A 14,646-nucleotide genomic window follows, 5' to 3' on the forward strand; every position below is an offset into this window, starting at 1 on the left:
TATATCATTTATGTTCTTAGCATCATTTAATTTTTTTACAAACAAAAACCCCATTTATTTTACATACTCACTGTTTCTGAAAGATAAATCAAATAAAATGAAAGGTGTATTTGGTGAACACTATTGAATGTTCATTTATTTTCCACTTCCTTATCTTGCCATTTAAATAATACACAAAACATAAGTTTAATTAAAGTGTTATCATTCGATTATATCTTACAGCGTTCAATATTAAATTATGGATAAAAGTTCACATGTTAATTGTATGATCAAGCGCAAATACTAATCAGTTTCAAATCAGGTAGTTGACACGCAATATGAAGCATATCTAATATCTAGTAATATTATTTGTTTGAAACATGTAAAATGCAACGCAGCTTGTTTAAAACACACAACACATTTTATCTTGTATGGCAATTATTCAGTGTACTTGATATTGAGTTGGGCATTTATATATCTAAAGGAGTAAAGGCTGTAACATCGATCTTTTTAAGGTATCACAGAAAAATATTTCCTACAGTTCTCAAATTTTGACAGCTGCCGCGAAAAGTACACGAATTCTGATAGTTTTCCTTCACGTTAAGAAATACCACATATTTTCAAAAAAGAGTCATTAGTGACTAAAATGAAGAAAAGTAACCCTAAATGCGAGCTGTATCCATTTAAATTATGCAGAAGTAATATATTCACAGCAGTTTAAGTTTCTTTTCCAATCAAAACATCAATTGTTATTCATCAAACAGAAATTGGCATCATATACCCCGTTACATGACCACAATAAATACTTTGATGACAAAATTCAATGTCTTTGCTTATATTCTGCTGAAACCAACCCATTCCCCCGTGCCCTTTTACTGGTGTGAGTCTTTTGGTTGGTTTTTGTCTTTGGTTGCCTTGTTGATCTCTATTTTTTCCTATTTTGGATGGTTTGAATTAACAACCCGTCCTTGTTTTGCCCGTGTGCCCTGTCCTGTCTGGTATCCTGCTGGGCTCCTTGCAGGTGGTCCTTTGTTGTTGAGGGATGAATATATTGAATGCAACCCTTCCTTGTTGATCTTTCTCGTTTTTCATATTTTTACCATAGTACTGTCGTATAGCTGGTTGCACAGGCTAATGAGTCATACACGCTATATTCAAAAAGAATGACAAGTCAACATGTATATACATATATTAAGGTTTTTATTTCATAATGTGCACTATGGAACATGACATGATTTATGAGTATTATAGTTCAGGATACAAGCGGACTGATCTTATGTCAAAATGATTAATATATGTAACTCTAAAACGTGTGTATTTAAATACATTATAAAATGTCCTTATGACAGGTTGTCTTTATATATACGATTCTCAAATGTAAGAGAGAGGGGGAGTTCGGCTTTGGTATTCCACTCGTACACATGTGTGTTTGTATTTGTATATTAAAAGTATGAAACATCCGTGAGTTCTTTCTCCGTTATACGACAACGGTTGATTTGGCGCCTAAGACCAGCGATGTCGAAGCGACGATTTTGGACAGCGGGACACAACGAAGTACCTGAAATAGAAAATTAAAGGTGAGTGATCGTTTATATACCTGTAATTTGCTAATTTTGAAGATGTCAGATCAAGAAATAGCTACAATTTTTGAAAATTTGTCAGATAAATTGAACAATATTTCAACTGTCATAGGTACACAGGGTTTATCAGAAATAGTACAAAATTTTGATGGAAATTCTAAATATTTTAATGACTGGATAAAATCTATAGAAAAATATGCTGTTTTAAAAGGTTTGGATGATAATAAAATAAAATTAGTCGCATTTCAATCAAGTAAAGGGACTGCAAGCGATTTTATATGTAGATATTTGCGTGATAATCCTCGTAATTCGTGGGAACAATTAAAAGAAGAAATAAGTACTAGATTTGGGAGAAAGTGTTCAAATTTTTGGGGAAAAATTTATTAATTGTGCTGAAACCGCTTATGAAAATTATAAACTAGGAGATAATAGTTTAATTGAACTTCAGTTAGTAGAATTGTTTACGGATAATTTAGCGCATAATTATTTAAAACTTAAACTTATGAGAGAAAAGCCAAAAACTTTACAAGAAGCAATTACTTGCGCAATGAATGAACAGAATTTCAGAGCTAGATTTTCTGCCAGAGTAAAATTTTCTAATTCTCAAAATCACGCAAAATACAATAATTACAGAGCAAATAATTCTAATCATTATTATACAAGAAATTTTTGCGTGTACTGTAAGAGACCAGGTCACCATGTGCGTAGTTGTAGATTTAGGAAAAATGAAATATATTCTGTATTTCACCGACAAAATTTTTCACGATTTAGGAAAAATAATAGCAATAATAGTTTGAAATCAAAGATTAAGTGCTGGAAATGTAATAATTTTGGTCATATTATGCGTGAATGTCGTAAACAAAATTTTTACGACAGAAACAAAATAAATTTTCAGGAAAACTAGCAAGTTCCTGTCACAAAGGGGTCATTGACAGGAACGATAAAATACCAAAATTTAGTATAGCATTAGCTGGAAGCCCTAATTCGTGTTTGATTAAAATAGAAAAATATAAATACAGATCGTTAGTAGATTCAGGTGCTGAAGTTTGTCTTCTGCATCGCAGAATATATAGAAAATTGAAGAATCCCCCTCAACTTATAAAACAGAAAATAAATTTATGTTCAGTTGACGGAAATTATTTACATATAGATGGTTATATAAATCTAAATTTTCAAATAGGGAAAACAGAAACAACTCAAAAATTCTATGTTGTTTCTAAAATGAATAGAAATATTATTTTAGGCCGTGATTGGTTAACACAAAATGGCGTTAGATTATATTTTGATTTAGGCTGCTTAAGAGTTAATAATACATATGTACCCCTCGAAGAAGATATTCATATTGCATCAATTGTTAGATTAAAACAGGATGTTATTCTGAAACCTCAAACAGTTAATGTGTGCACTGCTAAATTAAAACAAAATCCAGGATTGGAAAATGATAAAATATATGAATTAAAAAGTATAGAAACTGGAATTATTGCTTCTGAACCAGGCCTTATGATAACAAATTCTGTTATGATACTTTCGGCTGATAGAAGATTTCCTATTATGATTGTCAACAATACGCATAAAACTATAAGATTAAAACGAGATTCAGTAGTTGCTAAAGTTTCAGAAGTTGAGAGCATTAACTCGGTCACAGAGGCTCTTCAAACAACTTCCCCTCTTAACAACGATTTCGAACGTGATATTCATACACCTTCAGAGCATTTTAATATTGTTAGAGACTTATTAAGGAAAAATAGAAATATTTTCGCAAATAAAGATTCTGAATTATCACAGACAGATACTGTAACCATGAAAATACCAACAGGTAATCATCCTCCAATCAAATTACGCCCATATCGCACACCTTTAAACAATAGAAAATTTATGAGTGATGCTATCGATGAGATGTTAGATGCTAATACTATAAGAAGAAGTCATAGCCCTTATTCATTTCCTGTTGTTATTGTCGGAAAACGTGACGGCAGTAAACGGTTTTGTGTTGATTTTAGACAATTGAATAAAATTACAAAGCCAACATCATATCCTCTCCCATTAATTGACGATATTTTAACACTACTAGGGTCTTCAAAATATTTTACAACACTAGACATGCGCTCAGGGTTTTGGCAAATACCCGTGCATGAATCAGACAAGGAAAAAACGGCTTTTACGACATTCCGAGGCTTGTTTGAGTTCAACCGAACCCCTTTTGGCCTAGTTTCTGCCCCTGGAGTTTTCCAAGAACTCATGTCACATGTTTTACAAGGTTTAGAGGCATTTGCTGTCAGTTATCTTGACGACATTCTGATATTTTCGAAGTCATTAAATGAACATTTATCACATATACAGACAGTATTTTCAAAGCTTAAAGAGCATAAATTAAAACTTAAACTGAAAAAGTGCAGTTTTATTCAGCAACAAACAAAGTACCTTGGTTTTATAATTGATCATGAAGGTATAAAACCAGACCCAGAAAAAGTAAAAGCTATTAGGTCACTTCCGGTACCAAAATGTGTTAAGGATGTCAGATCTTTACTTGGTGCTGCTGGTTTTTATAGAAGATTTTGCCCTAAATATTCTAAAATTGTTGAACCTTTAATCAATCTTACAAGAAAATGTGTTTTGTTTAAATGGACAAAAGAATGTCAAGAAAGTTTTGAACAATTAAAGAAAATGTTAACACGTATTCCACTTTTAGCATTCCCAGACCCAAATAAGCCTTATATTCTATACACGGACTCCTCAGATTTAGTGGTCGGAGCATGTTTAAGTCAGAAATGTGACAAATCTGGTATTGAAAAACCTATATACTTCTTATCTCATAAATTAAGTGAATCTCAAAGAAAGTACAGTACCATAGAAAAAGAAGCATTCAGTATTCATTATGCGTTACAAAAATTAGATGTTTATTTACATAATGCAGAGTTTACTATATTTACAGACCATAAACCTTTAAAATATCTTTTAGAAGCACCTATGCAAAACAAAAGAATTCAGCTTTGGGCTTTAAATATTTCTGCCTATAACTGTAAAATTGAATATTTGCCAGGAAAATTAAATTTAATTGCCGATTTCTTTTCTAGACCTCCAGCTGATGATAAAAATGCTAACAAGTCCGATATTGAACTTTATGAGCCTGATATAAATGACAATGCCTTTGAAATAACAGTCTCAAATTCAAGTAATAATTCAAATAATGATAATGTACATGCTGTGAAAACTGATGAAAGCTATGAAGTAAATGCTTTTGATTCTACGCACTTTAATGCCAAAGAAATAGCAAACAAAGAATACCAATTTCAAGAGCCAATTGTAGAAGTTATTAAACAATTCGAAAAATTAAATATGGCCTCAGAGCAAGATAAAGATCAAACTATTCTTGAACTGAAAATGTTACTACGTCACGGACAGCCAACTAAATCAGTGCAGAGCAAATATTTAGAAATTGACCAAGTTCTTTATTATCTGTCTAATGTAGATGATAATCCTAATCTTAGATTGTTTGTTCCGCAACACTTAAAACACCTTGTCATTACTCAATGTCATTTAAATAATGGTCACCAGGAACACAGAGGTTATTTACAACAATAAAACAAAAATATTTTTGGCCAAATATGTTCAAAGAATTGTATGAATATGTTTCTAAATGTGTTGATTGTCAGTCACGTAATCTTACAAAAATAAAAGCACCTATGGGCGAAACAAGAGTACCAATGTATTCATTCCAGACCATGAGTATCGACGTTATAGGGCCATATGAAAAAACAATGAGTGGTAACCGCAACATTATTTGTTTTATTGACCTTTACAGTGGTTATCCCGAGTGTTTCCCTACTGCTGACAAAAGTACTGATACAATTATACATTTACTATTAGAAGAAATTTACCCTAGATACGCATGTCCATTACAAATTGTCACTGACAATGGATCAGAATTCACAAGTAATGCTTTCAAAGAAACACTTAAAGAGTTAAAAATTGATCACGTGCGTACAACTACCTATCATGCTGCCGGAAACGCGAAAAATGAACGTTCTCACCATGTCATACATGATATCTTAGCTAAAAGAATCCAGGGAAATCTCAAACAATGGGATATTCATCTTAACATGACACTAGCTGCACTTAGATTCAATGTCTCTAGGACTTCAAAGCATAGTCCATTTTATTTGTTATATAACCGTGAGGCCATATTACCGGTCGACCTGTTGCTACAACCAAGACAGCGCTATCATGGCGAAGAGTATCACAAAATTGCATTACAAGAACAACATAATACTTTTCTATCTGTTTATAAGAACCTTAAAAAAGCAAAACGAGAACAAGCTAGCTATGCAGATAAGACCGCAAAAGATATCAAATTTGAAATAGGCGATCCCGTATTTTAGAAGAATTTTCGTAAGAGAAGCAAACTAGATGTGAATTGGAAGCCATTTTATAGAATTATGGAGAAAAGGTCACCATTAACTTATATAATAAAAAATCAGTTTGACAATTCAACAGTTAAAGTCCATGCAGAACAAATTAGGCTCGCAAATATTAATGACTGGTCAATACCAAAAGCAGATGATACTGGCAGACCAAAAAGAAATGCCACATTTGTAGTTACACCTGAAAATAGCGATACTGATGATGCTTCAGAAATACCAGAATCAGTATTACCCCAAGTTGCTAAGAATGTAAGAAAAGAAAGGTCAAATTCTGATAGTGAAGATGATATTCCATTAGCTGAATTACAGAAACATCTTCGACAACAACAACAAATTTCAAATAATGAAAATGCTCAAAGTAATGCACATTCAGAAGAAATGCAATCGCAGACTGATTCAGAATTATCAGACTCAAATTCCATACAAGTAAATAGCAATCCTCAGTCACAAGCAGCATATAATGCTATTCAGTCAGATTCAATGGCTGATGATAACGATTCAGATAATGAAATGTTTATAAACTCTATTTCTACTAAAAAGAAAAGTATTGTAAAACCACGATATAAAGTATCTGGTAAGGTAAACACAAAGGTACATAATAATAAACGCTTGAAACCGAATGTTAAAATGTTTTTACAAGGATTAGCCAGTATGTTATAGAACGTTATATTTCGTGTTATATGCTATACTAATTTTCGGTAAATTGACCTCAGGCATTGTAAATAGTTATTATAGAAAGAAAAAAATATATATATGTTACAAGAAACGATAATAAAACAAAACAGAAAATTACATTATTTAATCATATATTTTTATATTTTTGGTGGTTGTATTCATTTATATCAAGTTTCAACTTGCTTTTATTAGAAATATATATCTTTGATTTTTTTATTGATTAAAATGATCGTTATTCGCTATATGTTTATTAATAGATCGGTTAATTAAAATGCATTTCAAAGTAAATGACAGCACTTAATCATGAGTTTCAAATTGATTATTTACTTTATTTCATATTAGAATAACATGTGTATACATACATGTTTCAAACTGTCAACGCACAATCATTAAATAAAGTTTAAATTGGGATAAGTCTTATTGTCGAAATAAAACTAAAGTTAATAGCTTAGTTAAAAACTAACAAAAAATGTCTAAAAAATTCAATATGAAAAGTAAAAATTTTAAATATCAAGTATTACATAAATTAGATACTTACACTTAAGAACATCTTTCATGGGAATTCTTATCCTATGCATTTTATGACAGTTGTCTTGTTGTTCAAATATCTGAAAAAACAAAATTATGTTTATTGTATATAATATCTATTAACCGATCTGACAACGGACGAAAATGCAAAATATTGGTCTAACGATCACTTGTCGTCCAGCCAAGACAGAGAGGTGCGAGCGAATTCGCCGGTACAGTCAAACACCGCCTGACTAGAAATATTACAGTCAGCCTCTACGATGTCAAACTATGTACAACAAAAACCATGCAGATATAACCATAAACACCTTCTTCGATGTAAAACCATGCAGATATAACCATAAACACCATCTTCGATGTACAACCATGCAGATATAACCATAAACACCTTCTTCGATGTAAAACCATGCAGATATAACCATAAACACCTTCTTCGATGTAAAATTATATGAAATAAGCGTCTACGATGTTTAAAATATATAACTATGCTGACACAGCCGTCAACAACAACAACAACAACAAAATTGTGGAATCAAATAAACTTTTGTTCCTGTCTTCAACCAGAGAAGCCGAAAACTTCCGTTTATCAATAGAATGTGTTTTTCTAAGTGTTATATAAACTTAAAAACAAAAACCCAGAGAAATACTGATGACAACTTCTTATCAAAATAATTATTTGTGCGCGACAGAGATATCCAAAATAAATATCACATAAACATTTGCAAGAATCGTGCAACAGCAAACTTTTAATTTAATTACCTTTTACTCAAAAGCATTGCTACATGAATGAAGAATTATAGATCTATCATCACTTTGTTGTATTGTTCAATACAAGACATTCTTTTTACAACGACGAAACAAGAACAGCGTTTACAGATGTGCCAATAAATATTTGAATATAACTTTATCAACTTGTGTATAAAGTCTACGTTTACACATATCAAATACATATATATTAATTTAAAAGAATCTTCAAGAACATCAAACATTTATGAACAATTATGAGTGTCAATTTAAAATTATACTTAAGAAAGCTACATACCAACAATTTGAAATTCCCGACACGTCACGATGACCAAACCATACTGATGTCAGCAAGTACCTGTTACAAAAAATATACCTGTCACAGGAAGTGTTCAATGCGCATGCACAATACACGTTTTACAGGAAATGAAACACCTGGACATTTTATCAATTATCAATTGTTTATAATATTTTTTAAACTTTTTCGTATATAAATATCTTTTTTACTCTTATCATACATATAATTCTGTTAAATTTTATACCTTAAAGTTTTTCTAATTAATATTCTTAAAATAATTTGTTCTTTGAAAATTGTTAACTTATTTGTTTGTTTTTAAGTTTTCTTGATCTCTAGAAATTAACTTTTTTTTCTTTTTTTATGATGAAATAAAGGAAATTTAATATTTATTGAAAAACTTATAAAGCTATAATATTTACCTTATGTTACTTTAACATATTATTTTTGTATTTTTTTTTTTGCATAAAGATTAATCGAACATTTAACAATAATTATTATTTTACTTATTCAAAATTTTTAAAACTAATATCAAAAGTAAACTTACCTGTGCTACATTGTATCTATCCAAATTTTTCTATTAAAATGAATTCAAACATGAAAAGGTTACACACGATATTCAATTGACCAATCAGAGATGATATGACCTAAGGTGATTTTTTCTTTTAAAAATAAAGTAATAAAAAGTCATTAGATAACATCTCTGACCGGACATCTCTGACCGGATATTACCTTCGGCGATTTATCTTTGAGAATAAAGTAACAAAAGGTTGATGTAAAACATCCTTACCTTAGGGGTAAAACAGATGTCAAGTTGATTTTAGATTTTAGATTTTTTTTAATTTGTTAGAACGAGTTTGAAATGTTTGATATTAAATAATACCTTGTTTAATACTTTTTTTAAATTTTTTTATATATAAGTAAAGGAGGAATTGTCGTATAGCTGGTTGCACAGGCTAATGAGTCATACACGCTATATTCAAAAAGAATGACAAGTCAACATGTATATACATATATTAAGGTTTTTATTTCATAATGTGCACTATGGAACATGACATGATTTATGAGTATTATAGTTCAGGATACAAGCGGACTGATCTTATGTCAAAATGATTAATATATGTAACTCTAAAACGTGTGTATTTAAATACATTATAAAATGTCCTTATGACAGGTTGTCTTTATATATACGATTCTCAAATGTAAGAGAGAGGGGGAGTTCGGCTTTGGTATTCCACTCGTACACATGTGTGTTTGTATTTGTATATTAAAAGTATGAAACATCCGTGAGTTCTTTCTCCGTTATACGACAGTACCAAGCAAACGTACTGAAAAAACAACTTCAGTGAGTGTGTTACCTTGAACTTTAATGGTATGTGACTTTTGTAGAGCGCACTTCTTCATAAATCAAATATGGAGTTGACAATACAACAATTCCATAGAGCATATGGTCATTAATCAAAATATGTCAAGCATAAAAAGCATCACCATAGACATGTAATAAAAATGGAGCTTCCCAGTAGCAAGTTGTTCTGGTGGGAATAAAATTTGTTCATTTTCTTCACCGACCACTTAAGAGAAATAATTTTGTATAAATAGATCATCAAGCAGCAATCTGAAAATGAAAAAGTGTAGGTTTTTTTTAGTTTTTCTTAATACACATTTATAATATTGTTTCGAAATGCACGAAGATCGGGTTCATTGACTTATATTGTTGTTGTTTTTGTAATTGGGGCATTTTTCGATTTCTGGATTACAATTTACTCTAGGGAAATACGTTTTTAGAAATATTTATATCATAACATTTGAAATGATCTCCATTCACGCTTGCAGGTATTCCCCAGTTATAAATTCAGCAATCGGAAAAAATACATGTTTAACTTCGCAACTGAGATAAAGTCTGAAATGAAGATCTTGCTAAATATATTTGAACTTGTAACATGTGACTTATAATATTCATATGTGTAATTATTAAACTTTAAGTAAAAATGTAATTGAAGAAAAGGAGCAATACCGACTTATTAGATCATAATATGTAAAAAAAAAAATCAAAAAAAAAAAAATCTTGATTTGCATCTTAAATTGGTCAGTGTCAGATTAAACATGCAGATGAAACATCGAGACATTTCCTTATTCATCATAGGCAAATGAAGAATAAGTAAAAATATGTTATTTTATCCCATCGTTTAAATAAAGTAAAACTTCATTTTTTACCTTTAATTCATGAGTATTAATAACACTGCGGTATACCGTACCCCGGATATTGCTCGATATTATGAGGACTTTCATCCCATTTCGCGACTTTGAACGGGGAACGAAGGTAAGTTCAGCGACGATATTTTCCAAACTAATGGCAATTTCATTTATCTCAACGAGTTTTATATATCTAGAGGTATTTTTGTAGCTCTACAAGACGTAAAAGTATTTACAGGTATTTGTAAAATTGATTAAACTACCCCTAAACGATCCGCTGCTCAATAGAAAATACTGACCGCGATACTGTAGAATAGTTAGAAATTATTAGGTTACCGATATAAAAAAAATTGAATCGAGAATTTTTTATTCACAATCCAAGTATGCTTTGTCCAAATTTCAGGCAAAAAGTGTTAAAGTACAAAAAGATACAGGCCAAAAAAGATACAAGAAAGTGTACCGAGTATTGATTTTAAGTGTACAGAGTATTGCAAAATAGCCCAACTTTAGTGTACAGTGTATTGCAAAACAGAATGAGCACATTAGTATGGAAAATCGATATTTTTGTCTAATTTTCACGTCTGTTTATCGATTCCATTTCATTTGCTGATAATGTACTGTTTATATGATATTTACATGTACATGTGTATTCAAATATTTCAGATTCAACAATGCATTTTAAGTGTTATTACTGTTCTTTTCCTACGGGCAAATACAGAGATTTAATTTCCCATTCGATTGAAAATCACACAATGGATGAAATAAAGTTTGTGCAGGGTCGGAGCAGGGTAGTATCATCACAATTTACGATAAAAATCTTTAAATACATGTCTCAAGAAACTGTGATCAAGGAGACCCATCTCTGAAAAGAAAAATAACAAAACATATTTTGATGACATTAATAGGTTTTTACAAGGCAAGTTTGTCTTAAGAAACTGGGCACAAATGTTGACCATAACCTGTGGAATAGCATGCTCAATTTTAAATTTCCAGTTACAATGGCAACTGGGGACGTCTCAAAATTGCCAAAAATCTCTATTTTGCGTTGTTTTTTTTTTCCATCAAAACTGCTTTCAAGGTGCAGCAACTTCTCAATTGATTGAGATAAAGTCTAAGGTTTTCAGTGTTGATTACACGGTATCTTTAAATCGACCTGAGGCAATTTTAGCCCCCCCCCCCCACAAGTCCAAAATCTTCTCGGCGATTAGAGGGGCTACTGCCCCACTTCAAAACCCAAACAGAAGGAGGCACACCCCCCGCCTGTGGCACCCCCCTTGATGTACCTTTTTAATGGGGTTGATCACTCTTTTGAACAACATTTCTCAAAGGAAAATAAACAGTGTTTGGGTTCTAAAATTTAATAGCTCATGTTTTACACTATTTGAGGCCTGAAAGGGGTGGGGTGTAAAGCCTTCAAAACACGCCTTCATGAGGTAAAAGGTTATAAGGAATATAACCTTTTTATTGCATCACGTGCAGACGGTCTGCCGTTGCTAGAGTGCAGGTGCAAAATGACCGAAAGTTACCTTAATATGGATTTTTGGCTTAGTAGGAAGTCACACTTGCTCAATACCGTCTAATATTGACAATCTTGAGTCAGCATTAATGCACTTTGGACGCATTTTTTTACTATTTTAAGTAAGACATGCAATAATTATTAACAAATACTGGAAAGGTTGATCCTTCGATAGCAACGAGAACTTTTTAAACACAGAAAATTGCTGAGATTTTTCATGATCAGGAATGAAAATCTGGATTATTCGCAGATGTTTCTAGTAAAGTACCTCCGAACTCTGCATATTCTGCACATATAGTGTTAATAAGTATACACAATAAGAAATATTTAAAATTAAATGTAGGAAATACTCTGTGTTTACTACTTGCATTTACTCTACATTGATAACCAATACTCGTTACACTAAAAAGCAATACTCGTGACACCGGCGGGAAACTCCAACGCAATACTCGGTACACTGACATGCGTATTTATTCTCAAAATGCACTGTAATCTGGGGTTCTATTGTTGATTGAACATTTATAACATAAACATTATCATCATATACACATTTCACTCGATTCAAGTTTTTCTATATAGGAAGTATATGCACAAAAACATCAAATTTGACTGATCCGAGCTCATTTATCACGTGAGCAAAGAGACGAATTTTACCTCCTAATTACATTTCAAAGCTATTTCTCAACCTTTTTGGGTTTTCAGTAAGTAGAGAAATGATCGAAGTATTTGTTTTTCTATAAAATTTATATCAAACCATTTCAAAATGACTAAATATCGTCACTCAACTAACCTTCTTTCCTCGTTCAAAGTTGCGAAATGGGATAAAAGTCCTCATAATTTCGAGCAATATCCGGGGTACGGTATACCGCAGTGAATAAGGAAAGGGACATTATGCGTCGTCAACTTTACAAAAGAGATATTTGCTGACTGGGTGTATTTTATTTTCTCTTTAGACTGTTTCGGGGACATGCGCGCTAATCAATAGCTGTAAATTAGCCGATTGGATATTATTTCACCATGTTTTGTACATAAACTTTAAGAATAAAAGCATACGATAAAGACAGACACACAGATTGTGATATCGGAAGTGCAATAAATATTCCTGATTAGATATAATAAAGTGTTTATTTAAACCATTCTAAGAGTGATTTCATTTGTGTTTTTTCAAACCTTTTGTAAAACGTTTTAAGTGATATGCATGTAGAATTATATTGCAGTTAAAATGTGCTACCCTGAATAATTAAAGCTCGGGAAGCAGTTTGTTTCTGAAAATAATACAAATAATAATTGCATTATACTTATTGTGCTAGGATAACCCTTCCACATGCAAGTCACAATAAAACATATTCATTGTTAGTGTAGTCGCATCATACTTATCATACTAGCCGCGGAACGACAAGCAATTTAAGGTATAACAGTCAATATACGAGAGCCGGTCGAGCGTGGTGATTCGTCCCAAAAAGGGTTTGGTCACAGAAAAGTAATATCTTGGTGATATCTCTTGTAAATTCAGAGTTATGTCCCAAAGTTCAAAGTGTAAAAACAAAAACGAGCAATAACTCCAATATTAGGCAAGGTAGAGATGTGACTATTATGCATTGGACTTCTACGTAATGATATGTATCTACCATCAAAGTTTCTAGTTGATATCTTTTGTGGTTTCTTTTGTGAGTTATGTCCCGGGCAAAGTTTAAAGTGTAAAAATGAAAAAGGACAATTACTCCAAAATTAGGCAAGGCAGAAATACTGTTCCTGTGCACTGCACTTTTACTCAATGATATTTACGCGTATATACATACTTAAAATCTTGTTCATACCTCTTATAGTTCAGAGCCAGTTACAGATTTAAAGATCATTTATATCTTTATGTTTACTTATCGTTTTTCATTGAAAATCATTGTAAATGTCAGTTATTTCAAAGGAAGCATTTTATTTTATTTGTTTGAATGTTACTAGTTGACGTTTTATTAGAGTAGCTATTTTATTGAATTCGAACGTGTTTCAATACCTGATATCTTATTGGTATTTGCAATAAAGTAAAGTTTAATTAAGAACTAAAGAACGTATCAAAACAACCTCTTATCTAAAGTTTTATAAATGATTAAGTCAGGATTTATCATAAATATTTATCTGATTGTAAATTCTTGTGTAAAAAACATGATGTTCTTATATCAATTCGTAACTAGAAATCTAAAAACGAAGTACAAAATTGATACTTAATGGAAAATACTTTAAGATATAAAGGAAAATGCCGCCAAAATTGTTATCGTATGTAAGACGCATTGTACACTTGTAGGTGCAAGGTCTTAAAATCGTTATCTATTCTACAAGAGAGAATGTTTATAATCCTACTACTAAACATGATTTTTTTCCATATGATAAAGCTAAAAAATCATGTTTCTAAGAAATTATATTTCTATGATTATATTGGTAATAGTTTTAATTTAAACTATAAATTGTTATATAAATTTTAATTAAAGGTTATGTATGTTATAAAATAAACTGATTGATATGATTTGTTATTATTAAAAATATTAAAGTATTAATAATGTTAGCTATTTTGGATGGAAAAGTTGTAAAGGCACACTACTGAATAAGAGATTAGGTTTCATTTATTTCCCAAATGCTAGCAATTACTAACATATCCAAAATGAATTATTTTCATCATACTGTTTTCTACTACTTGTGTTAAATGTGTTCATAATCCGTTTCCAT

At 31.2% G+C, this 14,646-nt stretch overlaps 1 long non-coding RNA gene across 1 annotated transcript; it reads right to left on the bottom strand.

Annotated features, from left to right (window-relative positions):
- Positions 1 to 1,100: 1,100 nt before the first annotated feature.
- Positions 1,101 to 8,218, bottom strand: LOC132757324 (uncharacterized). Its single transcript, XR_009629435.1, has 3 exons — positions 7,572 to 8,218; positions 7,194 to 7,491; positions 1,101 to 1,537 (listed from the first exon to the last, which is right to left on the bottom strand). It is a non-coding gene; the product is annotated as an uncharacterized LOC132757324 (long non-coding RNA).
- Between the last annotated feature and the right edge of the window lie 6,428 nt (positions 8,219 to 14,646).

This window comes from Ruditapes philippinarum, unplaced genomic scaffold (genome assembly GCF_026571515.1).
Source record: "Ruditapes philippinarum isolate M1 unplaced genomic scaffold, ASM2657151v2 ctg2638_1_1_1_1, whole genome shotgun sequence".
NCBI lineage: Eukaryota > Metazoa > Mollusca > Bivalvia > Venerida > Veneridae > Ruditapes > Ruditapes philippinarum.